Here is a 20,841-nt window from a genome sequence, read left to right on the forward strand (position 1 = left end):
AGGGTGTAGAGCTGTTGGAACGAGTACACAGAAGTGCAACAAGATTAGTGAATGGAAGCATGGGTTGCTCTTACAAAGAAAGGGTTAAGTTTTGCAAATTACAGTGTCTGGAGACTAGGTTCCTGCACGGTGATCGGATTGAGGTGTATAAAGCCTTGAATGGTTTGAGCATTCTCAGTGCTGATGGGATTCCTCTTCTTGCTCAGAATAATCACCTGAGAGGGCATAAATTCAAATTGATGAAAGACAGATGTAGGATAGATGTGCAGAAGTTTGCTTTTAGCCAGCGGGTAGTTGGTTGGTGGAACAGACTTCCATCCTTTGTTATGGAATTGATAGCCTAAATAAATTTAAGGCTGAGCTGGACAGGTATTTGGAATGAAAGGAGGGGTGAAATGGGAGCGTTTTTTTTTTTTGCTGCTGCTGCTTAAGCTTGCTTTCTTGCATCATATGCCTATGCTAATGCTAAACTAAATAAAAAGCCAACACTCAAGAGTGTTGGCTGTGTATTTAGGATTTTCTCGTATTCTGGAAGGTTAATGAACAATCTGTGAAAGGTCATTACTAATTGCAAAACCCTCAGCAACTACACCAGCTGGTTCCATGTGACTAGCAAACGGAAACCAGGTGGAGTTGAAAACATTAAAATCACCAAAAAATTATTTTTCTGTTATGCAAGTTGGACTGTAGAAAGTCTGAGTTTCAAAAGAGGAAGTCACAGTTCCAAGTGATTAGTGGAGTTTGGAGAATGATAGAGGCAACAGTTGAATTCTACAGAATGGAGCCAGGAAAGAGAAAATTCCAAATTACTGAGTCTGACAGAAAATGTCAGAGCGGATATATGAGTTCTGGTTGGAAAGTATCCAGCCATGTATTATCAAAAAAAGTAACTTACCTATGACAATGGCACCTTAGTCCCGTTCAAAGTACTCCCTTTGGGACCTCACACTTTTATCCCAACGTTGCTTCCACTTTTCAAAACAATCTGCAAAGTCCTTTTTTGGGATTGCCATCATCTGCCTTGTCATGTTCTCCTTAATCTTGTCTATAGGCTGAAATCTCCCTTTCAAAGGCGATTTTAGCTTTGGTTTCAGGGTCATAGCCATAGATGCATGACTCATCCCCGGTTATGAGCTATTTGAGGAAATCTGGGTCATTTTTTGCGGTTTCAAGCAAGTCCTGTGCAACTTCAACGAAATTCCTTCTGATCTTGTGACAGGAGCCACAGAACAAATTTTGCGGCCACACGTTTCATGCCAGGATCCTTCGTCAAAATCTCTGAAACAATAGTCCGTGGAATCCCCACATCTTTTTCTATTTCTCTCACTGTATAGTACCGGCACCTGCAAGAAGCTCCACTTGATGTAAACAGTGGATAGTAACTGACGGCGGCAGAGAGGATTTCTTGGATTTTCCCGACTTCAAAAACCATAAAACTTGGATTCTACATGCTGTCTACAGATGAAAACAACTAGTATTATTCAGGCAAGCTTGTTAGTTATAGTTGTTTTTAGCTAATGTTGGCTTTTTTTTTTTTGAATGCACAGTACGATTGTTACAGCGCTAGCAATCCTACTATTGCCGATTTCGATACAGCAACGCCTCAAAATTCCAAAAATTGGGATAAATTTTTCAATCAAATTAGCTGGATAGCAGGGATAAGCATATCCCTGCTATGCTATGCTTAGGGGAAATGTAAATTTCACTTAGATTAAACATATTCGTGCATATAAGAGTACCTTTCTTTGTGTGTGACTGTTTTACCGCCAAAACTGGAAAACATGAGCATTAGTAGAGGCATATGATGCAAGAAAGCAAGCTTATGCAGCATCAGCCAAAAAAAAAAAAAAAAACCCTTCCACTTCACCCCTCATTTCGTTCGAAATACCTGTCCAGCTGGGCCTTAAATTTATTCAGGCTATCAACTTCCACAACAAGAGGTGGAAGTCTGTTCCACCAACCAACTACCCACTGGCTAGAGGCAAATTTCTGCACATCTATCCTACATCTGTCTTTCCTCACCTGAGAGGACATAAATTCAAATTTCCAATTTGAATTTATGCCCTCTCACGTGATTATTCTGAGCAAGAGGCAGTATCCCATCAGCATTGAGCATGCTCACCATTCAAGGCTATGTACACCTCTATCAGATCACCTCGCCAGTGCCTAGTCTCCAGACACTGTAATTTGCAAAACTTAAGCCTTTCTTCGTAAGAGCAACTCTTTGTTCCATTCACTAACCTTGTTGCCCTCTTCTCTGTACTCGTTCCAGCAGCTTTACATCCTTCTTGAATTGAGGCCTCCAGACCTGTATACAGTACTCAAGGTGTGGCTTGACCATTGCCTTATACAAGGGAATAATCAGCTCCCTATCCCTGCTAGAAAAATTCCTGTATATCATTGATAAGACACCATGAGCTACTCTTGCAGCCCATCTGCACTGATCAGAGAACTTCATATCTGCCTGCACAATTACTCCCAGGTCTTTTCATTCTCTACCACTGTCAGTGTAGTACCACAGAGTTGATACGTTGCTCTGGGGTTGCTGTTTCCCATATGTAGTACTTTACATTTGTCAATTTTAAACATCATTTGCCACCTCTCAGCCCATCTGCTCAACCTTTCCAGATCCTGTTGCAGCAGCATAGCGTCAGTAGCGTCCTTAAAAACCCTACCAACCTTTGTATCGTCTGCAGACTTGGACATTAAGCTTGATATACCATCATCAATATCATTTATAAATTCAGAAAACAACAATGGACCCAACACTGAACCCTGAGGGACTCCACTAATAACATTAGCCCATGATGAGCAGTGTCCATTACTTACCACTCTGTCTTCTGCCACTCAACCATCCCTTTATCCATAGCAACAATTTGCCACCAATGCCACACTTCTCCAATTTGTGCAGCAGTCTTCCATGTGCAGCAGTATCAAAAGCCTTTCTAAGATCCAAATATATAATATCAAAGTTATTCTCTGCATCCATTTCTTTTGTGACTACATCATAGTATCAAATCAAATTGGTCAGGCAAGACCTTCCCTTAACAAAACCATGCTGTGTTTGAGCTATAACTGAATTCTTGTCAAGGTGATCCTACAGTGCTTCTTTAACCAGTGCTTAATTTTCCTGGAACAGAAGTTAAACTCACAGGTCTATAATTACTTGTGTCAGCCTTTGATCCTCCTTTGTGAATTGGGGTTACATTTGCACATCTCCAGTCTGTGGCTACCTCCCCTGAGTCCAAGGAAGCTCTCATAATTATGGCTAACTGATTGCTTAATTCCTTTGCTGCCTCCTTTAATAAAACTAGGTACCTTTCTTGTATTTATCTTGAACAATTTCTCCTCCACTTTACTCTCAATTATTACAAGATCATCTAGTTCACTGCCAATGTTTATTTCATCTATATCATTCCCCTTCCTGAATAATTCCTCATGTGTGAATGTAGATGCAAAATATTGATTTAGTTTGTTAGCTACCTGAGCAGGATCAAGAACAGTTGAACCATCGATATCAAGTGGACCAATCTGATTCATCCCCTTTCTTCTAGAGTTTACATAAGTAAAGAACTCTTTGCTGTTTTTCTTTGCATCCCTTGCCAACAATTTCTCGTAATCTGCCTTCGCCTGCCTAACCTCCTTTGTAACTTGGTTACAGATCAACTTATATCTATCATAGGCTTCTGTGTCACACGTTAATTTATTTGTATGCCATGCATTTTTCTTCTCTGCCATATGTCTCATTAGTTCATCTGACATCCATTTAGGCCTGAACCTTGAACAATATTTCTTAGTTGGTATGTAAAGCCTAGTAGCTTCCAAGATAAGTTCTTTGAATGCTTCCCATTTTGAGTTTCCTGTTGGTAACATCATCAGTTGGTCCTACTGTATAGAATTTAAATACTGTCTCAGACTATCTTAGTTGCCTTTATGAAAGCAATAACCCTTCCCTTTACCCCCGATGGTAGTTACCTACTTGAGTAAATTCCACTTCACACTGTGATCACTGCCACCTAGTTGTTCCTGCATCTGCAGATTCTTAATGCATGAAGAATCACTACTGATAATCAAATCAAGAGCTCCCTCTAGTTGCGTCCTGAACATGCTGATTTAGAAAACAATCATCCAATAAATCCCCAAAAGCTTTGCTAGTGTGTGAGTAACCAATCCACAAATTCCACAAATTTCCCAATATCTGGGAAATTAAAATCCCCCATTATAAGACTTTATGCTTATGTCACACCAAACTGACTCGACACTGCACTGTCCAGCGATGTCGACTGGCTTCACTTCCTTGGATTTTATGTGTTTCTTAACTAATAGCATAACCCCTCCTCCCTTCCTATCCTGTCTATCCTTTCTGTAGACGTTGTACTCGCCAAATTCCAGTTCTGCATTACTTATATCTGTGTGACACCATGTCTGTGATATCCCAACAATATCCGCCTTTGGTGCTTTGAGAAATACCTCAAATTCATCAAATTTATTTACCAAACTCCTAGCATTGGTTTACACGCAAGTATACATGCACCTGTTCTTTTTCTTAGCTACCCTAACACAACCCATGTGTTTACTTGTACCCCAATGACTCCCAGCAGTCTCTGAAATATCCTGCATCTTATTTTCCAAGCTGCTGCTCATTCCAATAGAAGCAGTGCAAGAATCACTTTCACCTCTGCCAGTGGCTACTATTAATCTATTAGTCCTTGTATCCCTCCCCAATCTAGCAGTTTTCCGATCCACCTAACACTGCCTCGATAGCATCAGCAAACATTCTTCCACCCTTTCTATTTAAGTGTATCCCATCCCTGTAGAAGCAGTCTCTCCTGTTAACAAGTACAGACCAGGCTGATAAAAATTCTACCCCTTGAGCCTTGCACAATCTTTCCAGGGCCAAATTGATCGACAGGGCTCTCATCATATACTCCCTCCTATAGTGTCTGGGCAGAATTGCAGACACTTTCAAATTCAACCCTAATTCACGGCTTTTTTCAACAGTGACCTGTACTTGTTAAGTAATTTCGCTGGTCTGCTACTCTTAATATCATTAGTGCCAACGTGTACAACTATATCACCTTTTGTGCCCTTAAAAGATGATATCCGCTCTACTACATCACCAACCTTTGTCCCTGGCAGACATACCCTGGTCCTGTTCCACCTATCCTTTTTACAAAGCATGTTTCCCGTTTCCCTGACAATAGAGTCACCAACAACTACTAGTTTCTTTGGGACCAGCGCATTTTGCCTTGGGGGCTGCCGCTGTGTTGTGTGATGCCCAAGTGCAAGCTCTGGCGTTGGTGTGGGCAGCTTGGAGCTTGATGATCCTCACTTTTTATCCTTCGAGGGAATCCACCGTGTCCTTCAAGCTCTCATATAGGCCCATAACAACGATGAGTTGTCGCCTGATTTCCTTACACTCCTTGCATCGTGCACATACAAAGACATCCCCAATGGCAGTATGATGTCCCATACCTAACTGCTCCACAAACATCAAGCAAATAGTGCCTTTTAAAAGGCTGTGATTCAGAGGGCAACTGCCCCCCTCAGTTCTCCCCTGAGCCACGGCACTCCCATTAGTTTGAGCCTTTTGCTTTGCCGTTCTGGTCTGAGTCATGATTTCGATTTAATTTCAATAAAATTTGAATTTCGGTACAAAATTAAAACCCTAAACTTGTATCTCAACACGGTTATAATGCTATATTTATGTTTCAGTATCGAGTGTTATCTACGAAATCCTTTTATATAACTTCCGTATCAAGTTAAGTATTAATTATTTATTTTTGCTAATTATTTATGTTACGTAATCTAAGTCGTTATATGTATATAGTTAAAAGTACAATTTAATTGACAATGAAGTTCAACAAGATTAATAGATTTACTGATTGATTGGCAATGTTATATTATGTACTATACTATACTAAGCTTATGCTATATAGTTCGAGATATTTTGTATTGCATAACAATGGCGGTAATTTACGAACCGTAAATCTGCGGACACTTAAGTATCGATTAACTTCCAAATCTCGTTGTCTCAATTCAGAATAAACTAAGGATCCTGACTAGCTACTTATAGAAAATAATTTGATATAACAATTGGTTAATAAATCGCTAAATATGGTTTAAAAAAAACCTCTCGTTGAACGGAGCTGCAACTTGTAACACGTGGATTTGATACCCTTACCGATACTAAGTAATACCTACAAAATCTCTATCTAAGTTAAACTTTAAACTAAGTATCGTAACTAGGAATATAAAGCTACTCTAGAAAATAAGTTAATATGCCAATTTAAACTAATAAAACAGAAAATACATCAGAAAAAACTTCTCTGTTCCGGAAGCTGTAATAAGCTACGTCCACACAGGCTACACTCGTACTCAAAAAACGTTGCATCTTGGGTTTTAATAGGCCCAAGACTATAAAATATACCTTAAATTACTCCCCTGGATATAAGAAATGTTATAATAACAGCAGAATGACTGGCAAAGACCAAAACTCACAGGGGGAAAAACTGAAAAATCAAAAAATATCGATCGCAATCCTAACTTGAAGGACCTGCCTGATTGTAAGATACAAGCACTAAACACAAACGAAGACTTAGAATCATGCCACTTTAGTATAAAACAGGCTAGAAAAGGCAAAATCGAAAGGAGAAAGGTAATTTAGGATCACAGGTAACAAAAACAGAGGAGGAGAGGAAATTTCAGTTTATAAATCAAATAGAGTATCGCATAAGACAAATTAAAGAAATGAAACTGTTCCTAGAAGAGTTTCCTTATAAACAGATAAATAGGATTACATCTGCAACAAGATTGCAGATAGTGAACTTCTGGTTTGTTTTGGAACATAGAGTGGTTGAACTTAATACAGAAAACAAAGTATTGAAAGCAAAAGTAGAAACAGTGACTGAAGAGAAGATGATTATAAAGAAATAAATACTTTGACTTATGCCCAAGTAGCAAGGGCCACCAAAGCAGATTCATCCATCACAAACTAAACAAACCAACAATAAGACTAAGGAAATACCAAAGGCAAAAGAAACAAACATAATCATTATAAAGGCTAAGCCTGACTCTTAATACAAATCCAGTGAGGCAGTCAGAGATACTGTCATGACAAAATTAAAACCTCATTTGAAAGAAATAAAGGTGAATAACATGAGAAAAATAAAAGATAATGGAGTTTTAATTGGAGTAACAAATAAGGAGGATGTTAAAAAGATTGAAACCAACCCAGAGGTAGTAAAACTGGGACTGCAAACAGAAAAGCCAAGGGGCAGAAACCCCAACATTATTATATTTGACATCCGTGAGACAACTCTGGAAAGCGTTCTTATGTTGGATTTCTACAACAAAAACTTTATTAATATAATGGAACTGGATGAATTTGCCAAAGAATTTCTTCTAAAAAGAGGGACAAAAAACAAAAGAAATGAGCAATTCAACGTCATTGTGGAAGTGTCACCCAGAATTTGGAAAAACCTACAAGGACAGCAAAGAGTCTACGCTGGCTGGACCAGCCATAAATTCAGGGAATTCTTTCCTATATAGCAGTGCTTTAACTGACATAAATATGGCCATGCTGCCTGAGACTGCAGACAGCATTCCCCTGTCTGTGGCCACTGTGCAGTCACTGGCCACGATTACAAGAACTGCCAAAATAAAAATCAGCAGCCAAAATGTGCTACCTGTAAAGTAGCACGGCTGACTGACTATGCACATAGTATCAGGGATGATAAATGCCCCTGTTATAAAAAGACGGTAAAATTTATATAATCTAGGACCAACTATGGGCCAGACTGAAAACATAAATGTGACTAGAGCTCTAAATCTTGTCCATTTGAATGCTCAAAGAGCAAGAGCTGTTGTAGATCAGATCAAACTCAAATTGGAAGAAAATAATATAGATATCTTGATACTCAAAAGAGCCCTACACACATATGGGTAGGGTTCAAGGATACCCAAGTGGCTATAAAATAATAGAATACACCTCAGGTGTCCCTTCTACAGCAATAGTAGTTAAAAATACTGACCTTACAGTCACAAAGGTGGGTCACCTCTGCTCCCCAGTGGGAGTGTGTGCCCATATCACCAGTCCTGTAGGACAGTTTTACATTATTTCACTATATTCCAGACCAGGGGAAGATATAAACCCAACCATTGAATACCTACAAGTAGTCATAAACTTGCTACCTACTGCAAATATCATAGAGTGTGTGTGTGTGTGTGTGTGTGTGTGTGTGTGTGTGTGTGTGTGTGTGTGTGTGTGTGTGTGTGTGTGTGTGCGCGCTGATGTCAACTGCCGGTAAGCCTTATAGCATAGCCGTACGGAAGACAGAGCAGGAACACACAATGGCCAGATACTTTCAGACTATATAGCCACCTCACCCTTTTAAGTACTAAACCAACCAAATAACCTCCCAACTTTTAGCAGTACCATATGGGCGAGTGACATTGATGTTACTCTTGCCACCAATTCAATAGCTTATAAAATCACAGACTGGTGTGCCCAGCCAGCCTGGACCACATCAGATCACAGAGCCATTTCCTTCAAACTAAACAGGCAGTTACAAACAACCCAATACTTCCTGTTGGACATCAAAAGGTGTTACCTTAAAAAGGCAAACTGGCAGATTTTTGCAGAACATACAGTAGCTGAGCTGCAAAAACAAGAAAATGAGTGGTCTAGATCAGGCAACTGTAGCTCGGACGAGCAAACACTGACTATGACAATCATTTTAACAAAAACGGCAGCCCTGTCTATCCTACGGAAAAAACCGAGGACGCAGACAGTTCCTTGGTGGTGCCCAGAACTGACTATACTCAGAAGTAGGGTACACCAGGCAAGAAGACATTTTCAAAGAGCCAGAATATCTTGGCCACAAAATGAGGTGGATGCACTGAGAGATTCTTATAGAACTCTCAGAAATCAGTATACAGCCCTCATAAGAGACAAGAAAAGGGAATGCTGGAGGCACTTGGCGGGAACTACTGGAAACAGTAACCCCTGAGGAGTTGTCTACAGAATAGTGGCCAACAAGCTGCCAAGAGGAGATGTCTTAGAAACTGCTGTCAAACCAGATGGAACCCCCAACCCTGTGTTGGGTGGATTCTGTAAATAACATCCTAGACAGTTCAGACTGAAACTGGGAATCATTCCCCCACCCAGCTAAACATTATAAATGAAAACACTGAATATGACAATGCCAATATTGAACCTCTATTCACCATACAAGACTTAGAAAAAGCACTATCTAAAACCAAAAACAATAAATGCCCAGGTTTTGACCTCTTAGAGGTTGAGATTATCAAAAAATTGGCAGAAATAGCACCAGATAAATTAATAGCACTATATAATAACTGTATGACAGAAGGTATATTCTCAAAAATATGGAAACAAGCTGTGTTAAGATTAATTCTCAAAAACCCTGAAAAACTCCCTACTGATCCCAAATCATATAGACCAATAGCCCTACTCCCTATAGTAGGGAAAATATATGAAAGACTAATATATAGCAGATTAGCTCAATATTACACAGGAGGAAGTTTGCATTTCAACAATCAGTACAGTTTTAAGCAGGACAATTCCACGGAGGATGCCATGCACCACCTACTGACAACAGTTAAAAACACAGAGGAGAAATATATGCTGGCAATCTCCATTGACTTTGCTGGGGCATTTGACTCACTCTGGTGGCCTATTGTCCTTAGGAGATTTTGCCAGGCAAATGACCCACAAAACCTCTATTAGGTAATAAACAGCTACCTTACAGACAGAATTGTCTCAATACGCACAATGTTCCAGGAATTGACACGCCCTGTGAATAAAGGCTGCCTGCAGGGTTCAATCCTTGGCCCTTTCTTTTGGAACATTGTTCTGGACGAATTTCTGGCCTTGGATCTGGGCTCCGTGGAAAGCCTGGCCTTTGCAGATGACATGATTTTCCTTGTAAAAGGTAAATCACGAGTGGTTGTAGAGCAAAGAGCAAACGCAGCCCTCTTGCAGCTGCAGGAGTAGGCACAAATGCACATGCTCAAAATATCACCTGAAAAAACCAAACAAATACTTCTAAAAGGCAATTTTAAAAACAAATCAAAAGACAAATCAAAAAGACAAATCAAAATTAACACAACCACTATAAAAATGGTAACAGAACTAAAATATCTTGGAGTGGTCTTTGATTCAAAACTAACTTTTTACCCCCATTTGATCTATTTGATGAAGAAAGTGAGAAATTATGCAGGTATGATTGCCAGGATCAGTCGAGCAGACTGGGGGCTCAAAAGAAAGACCCTGGCGGTCATATACTGTGCAACGTTCCTACCTGTTATCACCTATGGAGCCGGTGCATGGTTCATCTGCTCGGCCATAGTAAAAAATTGGAATAAATTAGAATCAATACAAAGGACAATATTACTCACTATTACCAGAGCATGTCGCACAGTAAGCACACCTGCACTACAGTTGCTGGCTGGAACTCTCCCACTTTACCTGGAAGTAGCCAAAAGAGGTTTATATTATAGATTTAAAAAGGGCATACCCACAGAATTTCTAGGGATAGCCCTTGACACAACCAACACCTTCAATGATGAAAGAAAAAGAATAGCCACAAAGCTCCATGAGCTATGGCAAACAAAGTGGGAGCAGGAAACCAGAGGTCTGGTTACCAAACGGTTTCTGCCACAGGTGTCAATGGTTAGCCCAGCGCCACCTAAGTGGTATGCTCCTGGACTTTTTACAACATTTATATTGACAGGGCACGGCTCCCTAAAGGCGAAACTAACCTCCTTAGGCCTGACCGATGACCCCCAACTGAACCTGTGGCGAAAGTGAAGACTGGGCACACATTCTATATGAATGTATAATATATGACATCCCCAGAACAGAGCTAATAGCACAGATTGGTCCCCTTCCCAGGGGAGAAGAACATCTGTTCATCATAGAAGAGCAAAATTATAAAGCTTTTACATCTTTCACACAGAAAGTATTCGAAATGCGCAGAGCAATCCAAAGGATGGCAATTCAGCCCCCCAGCAATTAGACAATAATCAATAGTAAAATTGCCCAAGTTTCCCACCACACCCTGACAGAACCTGATATAACAAAACTCCCCAGGACTACCCTGCTATGTGTAGGAACCTAGAGCCCCACACCAGATAAGTAACCACGCAGGGGAGGGAGATGTACAGGTGGCAAGGGAAGCAGATTAACTAAAAAATATCAGTAAGCTAGTAGCAAGGGGATCCAATGTAGAATGAAAGAAGAATGAATGAATGAAAATGAAAGATAGAATGAATAGGCTGGGCACTGAGTGAACTAGGAATTATTGTAAAAGGGAATAAATGGCAGTTTTGGTGAAAGATAGAGTGACCTAGCATGAGGGAAAGAGAGAGTGAATGGGAATGAGTGGAAGAGCAAATGTAATTGGCCAGAAGAATACAAAGTTAAAAATAACTTACATTACTTTACATATACTGCACTAACAAACATTTACTAAACACTATCACTGCATTCTCCCCTGGCCTGCAAAAAAAAAAAAAAAAAAAAAAAAATATACAGGGTGTCTCAAAAATATTGGTATAAATGTTTAGGGGAGGCAGGTACATCTAAAGGAATGTGAATTGCATAGGAACCCATAACCGGAAACGTCACGGGAAAGTAGTAGCACAGGCACAAGAAGCAGAAATGACAGAAAACAGTAATTAGTGGCAAACATTTATTTGACATAATATTAACAATGGAATATGAGATCGATGCATTTCATGATGTTACAACAGATGCTCGAAGGTTCCACAATGAGACGCGATGACACCGACACAGCATGGATGGGCGGATCTGGAGTTTCTTTGACAGTTGGAGCAGCGCAGACGAGTCTCGCCACGAGATCCATTTCCGTCTCCACAAACGATAGATTTGAGGGCTCCCACAGAAAGAAATCAAGGCTCGATAAATCAGGTGAGCGTGGGGGGCCAGGCAACGGGTTCACCACGTCCAATCCATCGACACCCAAAACGCCTGTTCAAATGGTCACGAACACACCTTCCATAATGGGCAGGCAGCCAGTCATGTTGAAACCAAATGTTGCGTCCCACATTTGCTGGAACATCGTCAAGTAACCCTGGTAGAACTTGTTCAAGAAAGATCCGATATTTAGCGGAGTTCATGTGGGATGGTAACAGGTACGGGCGGACTAAGCAATCACCGACCATACCTGCCCACACATTTATTGCGAAGCGATGTTGTGGGGCGCACACCGTGTGGGTTGTCGTGAGCCCATACACAAGCATCGTGCTGATTGAATAAGCCTTCCCGAGTGAAATAAGCCTCATCTGTGAACAAAACATAGGCTGGAAAATTCAAGTCTTGAACACTTTCTTGGAGAAACCAGTGCGCAAAAGCCACACGTGCAGGATGATCTTGCGGGAGCAGTAACTGAACCTTTTGGAGATGAAAGGGGGTGTGAGGAATCGTCGTGCCAGACATGCTGTACACTGCAACAAAACGCTCCTAAGGCAGAGGAAACGGCACGTGTGCTGGTAGTAGGATTATTCTGGACGGTATTCAACACACTTTCTTCCATGGTGGTAGTTTGTGTTGAATGTGGTCTGCCCTCACTACTCCTGTTACCTCTAAATGTTACTACTCAGACCAGAGCAGCAAAGCAAAAGGCTCAAGCTAATGGGAGTGCTGTGGCTCAGGGGAGAACTGAGGGGGGCAGTTGCCCTCTGAATCGCAGCCTTTTAAAATGCACTACTTGCTTGATGTTTGTGGAGCAGTTGGGTACGGGACATGATACAGCCATGGGGGATGTCTTTGTATGTGCGCGATGCAAGGAGTGTAAGGAAATCAGACGACAACTCAGCGTTGTTATGGGCCTATATGAGAGCTTGAAGGACAGGGTGGATGCCCTCGAAGGATTAAAAGTGAGGGGCCCATCAAGCTCCCAGCTGCCCACACCAACGCCAGAGCTTGCACTTGGCCATCACGCAAAACAGCGGTAGCCCCCAAGGCAGAATGCGCTGGTCCCAAAGGAACTAGTAGTTGTTGGTGGCCGACCGGGCTAGACAGGTGGGTAAAGTGCCTACCAAGCAACCCAAAGGTCGCAGGTTCGAATCCCGCCTCGAGATTGGATAAAAGTACTGCAAAAACCTTGGGAGGTGCATTATGGCTACAGAAGCCGATGCGCCAACAACTACCAAAAAAAAAAAAAAAAAAAAAGTTGTTGGTGCCTCTATTGTCAGGAAAACGGGAAACATGCGTTGTAAAAAGGATAGGTGGAACAGGACCAGGGTATGTCTGCCAGGGGCAAAGGTTGATGACCTTGTAGAGCGGATATCATCATTGAAGGGCACAAAAGGTGATATAGTTGTACACGTTGGCACTAATGATATTAAGAGTAGGAGACTGACGGAATTACTTAACAAGTACAGGTCACTGTAAAAAAAAAGCCGTGAATTAGGGTTGTGAACTTGAAAGTGTCTGCAATTCTGCCCAGACACAATAGGAGGGAGTATATGATGAGAGCCCTGTCGATCAATTCAGCCCTGGTAAGATTGTGCAAGGCCCAAGGGGTAGAATTTTTTTCAGCCTGGTCTGTACTTGTTAACAGGAGAGACTGCTTCTACAGGGATGGGATACATTTAAATAGAAAGGGTGCAAGAATGTTTGCTGATGCTATCGAGGCAGTGTTAGGTGGGTCGGAAAACTGCTAGATTAGGGGGATACAAGGACTAATAGATTAACAGTAGCCACTGGCAGAGGTGAAAGTGATTCTTGCACTGCTTCTATTGGAATGAGCAGCAGCCTGGAAAATAAGATGCAGGATATTTCAGAGACTGCTGGGAATCATTGGGGTACAAGTAAACACATGGGTTGTGTTAGGGTAGCTAAGAAAAAGAACAGATGCATGTATACTTGCATGTACACCAATGCTAGGAGTTTAGTAAATAAATTTGATGAATTTGAGGTATTGCTCAAAACATCAAAGGCAGATATTGTTGGGATTTCAGAGACGAGGTGTCACACAGATATAAGGAATACAGAACTGGAATTTGGGGAGTACAAAATCTACAGAAAGGATAGACAGGATAGGAAGGGAGGAGGCGTTATGCTATTAGTTAAGAAATACAAAAAATCCAAGGAAGTGAAGCCAGTGGACATCGCTGGACAGTGCAGTGTCGAGTCAGTTTGGTGTGACATAAGCATTGGGAGATCAAAATTGAGAGTAGGAGTGAGCTATAGGCCTAATGACTCTGATGAGTAGAATAAGAAACTGTACGGGGAAATAGAGTGGGCCAGTAAATCAGAGAGCCTTATAATGGGGGATTTTAATTTCCCAGATTTTGACTGGAAATTGGGGGCTGGTCACTCGCACACTAGCAAGGCTTTTGTGGATTTATTGGATGATTGTTTTCTACCTCAGCATGTTCGGGAGGCAACTAGAGGGAGTAATACTCTTGATTTGATTATCAGTAGTGATTCTTCATGCATTAAGAATCTGGAGATACAGGAACAACTAGGTGGCAGTGATCACAGTGTGAAGTGGGATTTACTCAAGGAGGTAACTACCATCGGGGGTAAAGGGAAGGATTATTGCTTTCATAAAGGTGACTAAGATAGTCTGAGACAGTATTTAAATTCTATACAGTAGGACCAACTGATGATGTTACCAACAGCAAACTCAAAATGGGAAGCATTCAAAGAACTTATCTTGGAAGGTACTAGGCTTTACATATCAACTAAGAAATATTGTTCAAGGTTCAGGCCTAAATGGATGTCAGATGAACTAATGAGACATATGGCAGAGAAGAAAAATGCATGGCATACATATAAATTAACGTGTGACACAGAAGCCTATGATGGATACAAATTGATCTGTAACCAAGTTACAAAGGAGGTTAGGCAGGCAAAGGCAGATTACGAGAAATCTTTGGCAAGGGATGCAAAAAAAAACAGCAAAGAGTTCTTTACTTATGTAAACTCTAGAAGGAAGGGGATGAATCAGATTGGTCCACTTGATATTGATGGGTCAACCGTTGTTGATCCTGCTCAGGAAGCTAACAAACTAAATGAATATTTTGCATCGACATTCACACATGAGGATTTATTCAGTGAGGGGAATGCTGCCAGAGGTGTATTCAACTCTGGCAGTAAGCTAGAGAATCTTGTAATAACTGAGGGTAAAGTGGAGGAGAAATTGTTGAAGATAAACACAAATAAGGCACCTGGGGTGGATGGGATCTATCCAGTTATATTAAAGGAAGCAGCAATGGAAGTAAGCAAACACTTGGCCATAATTACGAGAGCTTCCTTGGACTCAGGGATAGGTACCCATGGACTGGAGATGTGCAAATGTAACCCCAATTCACAAAGGAGGATCAAAGGCTGACACAAATAATTATAGACCTGTGAGTTTAACTTCTGTTTGCGGAAAATTAATGGAGGCACTGGTTAAAGAAGCACTGCAGGATCATCTAGACAAGACTTCAGGCCGACCGGGCTAGCCGAGTGGGTAAAGTACCTGCCCGGCAACCCAAAGGTCGCGGGTTCGATTCCCGCCTCGGGCTTGGATAAAAGTACTGCAAAAAACCTTGGGAGGTGCAATATGGCCACAGAAGCCGATGCGCCAACAACTACCAAATCAATCAAATCAATCAACAAGACTTCAGTTATAGCTCAGACACAGCATGGTTTTGTTTTGGGGAAGTCTTTCCTGACCAATTTGATTGGATACTATGATGCAGTCACAAAAGAACTGGATGCAGGGAATAACTTTGATATTATATACTTGGATCTTAGAAAGGCTTTTGATACTGTTGCACATGGAAGACTGCTGCACAAATTGGAGCAGTGTGGCATTGGAAGCAAATTGCTGCTATGGATAAAGGGGTGGTTGAGCGGGAGAAGACAGAGTGGTAATCAATGGACACTGCTCATTGTGGACTAATGTTATTAGTGGAGTCCCTCAGGGGTCAGTATTGGGCCCATTATTGTTTTCTGTATTTATAAATGATATGGATGATGGTATATCAACTACTGACACTATGCTGCTGCAGCAGGATCGGGAAAGGTTGAGCAGATGGGCTGAGAGGTGGCAAATGAAGTTTAACATTGACAAATGTAAAGTACTACATATGGGAAACAGCAACCCCAGAGCAACGTATCAACTCTATGGTACTACACTGACAGTGGTAGAGAATGAAAGGGACCTGGGGGTGGTTGTGCAGGCAGATATGAAGTTCTCTGAGCAGTGCAGATGGGCTGCAAGAGTAGCTCATGGTGTATTGTCAATGATATATAGGAATTTTTCTAGCAGGGATAAGGAGGTGATTATTCCCTTGTATAAGGCAATGGTCAGGCCACACCTAGAGTACTGTATACAGGTCTGGAGGCCTTATTTCAAGAAGGATGTAGAGCTGCTGGAACGAGTACAGAGAAAGTAAAGCAAGTGTATGAGCTTATGCAGCATCAGCTAAAAAAAAAAAAAAAAAAAAATCACACCATTCCCTCCAAATGCCTGCCCAGTTCCTCCTTAAATTTATTCAACCTATCAACTTCCACAACGACAGATGGAAGTTTGTTCCAGCAATTAACCATCCGCTGGCTAAAGGCAAATTTCCTCACATCTATTCTACATCTGTCCTTTCTTAATTTCAATTTTTGCCCCCTTAGGTTCGTAATCTGAACAAGTGGAAGGATCCCATCAGAATTTAGCGTGCTCAACCCATTCAAGGCCTTATACACCTCAATCAGATCACCGCGCAGGTGCCTAGTCTCCACCCACTGAAATTTGCAGAACTTAAGCCTCTCTTGGTAAGAGGATCCCTTTATTCCCCTCACCAATCTTGTTGCCCTTCTCTGTACACGCTCAAGCAAATATACATCTTTCCCAAAATGAGGCCTCCACACCTGTATGCAGTACTCAAGGCGTGGCCTGACCATGCCTTATACAGAGGGACAATCGCCTCCTTTTCCTTGCTAGCAAAGTTCCTATATATCATTGACAAAACCCCAAGACCTGCCCTTGCAGCCTGTCTGCATTGCTCAGAAAACTTCATATCTGACTGCACAATTACTCCCAGGTCTTTTTCATTTTCTACCACCGTAAGTGTAGTACCACACAGTTGGTATGTTTCTCCGGGGTTACTTCTACCCATATGCAGTACTTTGCATTTGTCAAGGTTAAACTTCAGTTGCCACTTAGCCCATCTGCCCAAATTTTCTAGATCCTGTTGGAGTAGCACAGTGCCATTACTGTCATTAACAACCCTGCCAACCTTTGTATCATCTGCAAACTTCGACATTAAGTCTGATATACCTTCATCAATATCATTGATAAATATACAAAACAATAGTGGACCCAGCACCGAACCCTGTGGGACTCCACTAATAACATTAGTCCACGAAGAGCAGCACCCATTGATTACCACCCTCTGTCTTCTCCCACTTAACCATCCTTTTATCCCTTGCAGCAACTTACCCTTAATGCCATTCTGCTCCAATTTGTACAATAGTCTTCCATGCGCAACAGTTTCAAAAGCTTTCTCTGAAATCCAAATATATGATATCAAAATTATTTTTTGCATTCAGTTCCTTTGTAACCACATCATAATAGTAATTTAGAACCGCCATTGTTGCTAGTTGTAAATTACGTTAGTAATTTAGAACTAAATTACTAACAGTTCTAAACTACAACTTCTAAATTACTAACGATTATTATCAGTAAGTAATCACGCTAAAAACAATAAAAAACACAATCGCACACTGCTGAAACCATATTTTCAACCATGCAGCTAATGCTATACTATGCAATCTAACTATATATGTCATACATATAACACTAAATTATATATATTACAATTATATATATACATTACATCATATCAATCATAATTCGTCTATCCCTTTCAGCAAAATATAATATATTTTTTTTCCAAATAAATGTTTATCTCATGTTTATATCAAAGTTAGAGTGGGATAAGTGGCAGTAAATGCTTTAAAAAATAGGTTATAAAATTTTATGTTATGTTATGAAAGTTTATTTATATGTATATATTTTTTAATTTATATATGTTATGTTATGAAAATTACATTTCTGTTAAACTTTTGCACTAGTCTGCTCCTCCCAGTTTTTAAATTGCTGCTTTAGATGTTACCTACCTCCCCTAAATGTTTGTACCAATATTTTTGAGACACCTTGTATATAAAAAAAAAAATGTAAGTAAAATTAGAATGCAGATTATGGATGAAATAAATGTCTCTCTCCCACCCCACTCACCTGTTGGGTTCCCACTACCAGCTAACATATCCCACCCCACGGAGTGGGATAGGCAGCTTGATCTTCATACCGGATTCGACACTGCTTGGAGATGACACTGACGAAGACATTCTGTGGCTTTGCTGCCAACGCGCCATTGGCGATCTGAACTGAGTACTCTGACCTGGTTCCCTTTAAAACCCCATCCCCAGGCAGGGGGGGACAGATCTCTTCTGTCTCCTCTCCTCCCTGCCTACCCCCTATACTTCGCCTGTTGGGGCTCGTCTCCACTAACACTTTGGGGATGCCTACTCTATCATCCCTATTCTTCCATCTGTGTTACCCTAGTATTCAGTCTCCCCCCCCCCCTCTTTCACTAAATCGACCAAGGTACACCCTTAACAATGCTGCCAAATTCTAATCAACCTCTAAATTCCGCAAGTTTCGTCTAAATCACTAAGACAACAAACACTATTAGCTTTTATCTAGTGTATAGCCTCACGTCTTAATTTAATAACATCAAAATTTTGACCGACCTATTAGGCCTTTAACACAACTCTTTAGCGTTCAACCCCAACCAACGATTTCCAAACAGTAATCCCATTGAGCACTAATGTCAAATGCGTAAATTTTTTTTTTTTTTTTTTTTTTTCAGGTCCTAGCCACTGAAATTCCAGGAAACTAGGTGGCAGGACCTGCCAGAGCAATTTGTTGTGATACTGAATACACGTGGCAGGGTATGGGCAACATCAGGCCCCACTAGAGGCCTAGTGGCCAATAAGCCGGTCAAACAATGGGCACAACATATCACACTGCACAGACACGGCCCATACACTTTCAAGTCTCCTGCTTGACAGTGTACTGTCCTCGATACAGCGAAACATACGCGGAGTTGGGAGAAATCCCAGGTGCCATTTGACACGAACATACCTTATACCTTGTCAGTCCCTGATTTTCGTTTATTGTAGCCCGCACGCATTCAACATTTTTGGGTGTTCTGCTTTTTGAAGGCCTTTCAGAACATAGATTGCTTTCAACAGATTTCCGCCCATCTTTGAAGCGTCGGTACCACATTTTTATCTGGGCTTCACTCATTGAGTCATCCCCAAAAGCCTTCCTAATCTTTCGAATAGTTTCCACGGATGAATGTCCAAGTTTGAAACAAAATTTGGTGAAGATTTGCTGATCTACTCGCTCAGTCATTGTGAATGCGATGGTCACACAGTACACAAGCTCACTCAACGGTATATCACTGCCGACGGACTAGCCCCGCGGGAGAGTGACTGTTCACGCATGCACAGTCAAGTCTCCTGTGACAAGCTGCCAAGTTACATCAAGACCACACAACCGGTTCTCAAGATATTCAAAATGGCTGGATACGTTCTGGACAGACCTCGTATTCATTAGTACCACCGTTGAAGTGAAAGGAATCATAGAGTGAATAATTAGAATAATTGGGATTCTGTCAGAAAAGTATGCAGTGTTTGGCAGGCTGCAAGTGGAAATGGATATCATTGAGATTGGAACTAAGACCATGTCTATTTGTAAAATGAATGAGGAAGTGTTTGGGAGGTTTAGATTTTTTCACAGTTGTTTGTTTTAATATTTTGACTATTCATGTTGTATTCATTAATAAGAAAAGGTAGAGAGAACTTATTGTGATGTAATGGTGTTTTCAGATATGGCGAACACATGGCAAAGATATGTCCTGCTTGCCATAAACTGGTCTTGATTATTCCCCACCTATATACTACTCGGACTCCCACCAGTCACTATTTTGTAGAGAGGCAGTGCGATTATACATTGGCTGATCCAGAAGCCTCCTAGAGAGTTACCAATAGGTTTGCTGTGTGGATTGTCTAGCTGCCTGCTTGTGAAGACTGTTTTGGAGTTGTACCCTTGAAATTTAAGGAGAATTGGACCTTGCCATTATGTCTATCATAACCTCAAAAGACATCAATCATACTGCATGATGGAAGATAAGTTGAAGAATTGTGCTCCAATAAGCAAAGTGGTGGTATTGCTCCGGTTGACGAGTCATCTACTACCTAACTTTGTCTGGTAACACAGAGCGGTAGTGTGGATACCACATGTCAATCCATACTTCGTTGGTTGTTTGGTCACTTTTTGTTCAGATTACCAACGTACGGGGACATAAGTTCAAATTAAGAAAGGACAGATGTAGAATAGATGTGCGGAAATTTGCCTTTAGCCAGCGGGTGGTTAATTGCTGGAACAAACTTCCATCTGTTGTTGTAGAAGTTGATAGGTTAAATAAATTTAAGGAGGAACTGGACAGGCATTTGGAGGGAATGGTGTGATTTTTTTTTTTTTTTTTTTTTTTGGCTGATGCTGCATAAGCTCCTACACTTGCTTTCTTGCATCATGTGCCACTACTACTACTACTTGCAGACTGGGTGCTATATTAACCCCAGGGGCTCACATCTGGTGAGTATGTGCTTGGCATACCTAGGGTCCTGAGCTGGATATCATCTCTCTCTCTCTCTCGGTAATTCAGAATATTTTTTGGCTGGTGCAGCTTCTTTGCAGCATACAGCTAATAATAATAATAATACAGGAATAC

General features: G+C 41.1%; 1 protein-coding gene and 1 pseudogene across 2 annotated transcripts in view; one reads left to right on the forward strand and one right to left on the reverse strand.

The window, feature by feature from the left end:
• Nucleotides 1-20,841, forward strand: part of Npl4 (nuclear protein localization 4) — a 536,510-nt gene that overhangs the window by 356,710 nt on the left and 158,959 nt on the right. The window lies entirely within an intron of this gene.
• Nucleotides 1,036-19,460, reverse strand: LOC150083156 (protein GVQW3-like; annotated as a pseudogene).

This window comes from Mastigoproctus giganteus, chromosome 7 (genome assembly GCF_048544385.1).
Source record: "Mastigoproctus giganteus isolate SK-2022 chromosome 7, ASM4854438v1, whole genome shotgun sequence".
NCBI lineage: Eukaryota > Metazoa > Arthropoda > Arachnida > Uropygi > Thelyphonidae > Mastigoproctus > Mastigoproctus giganteus.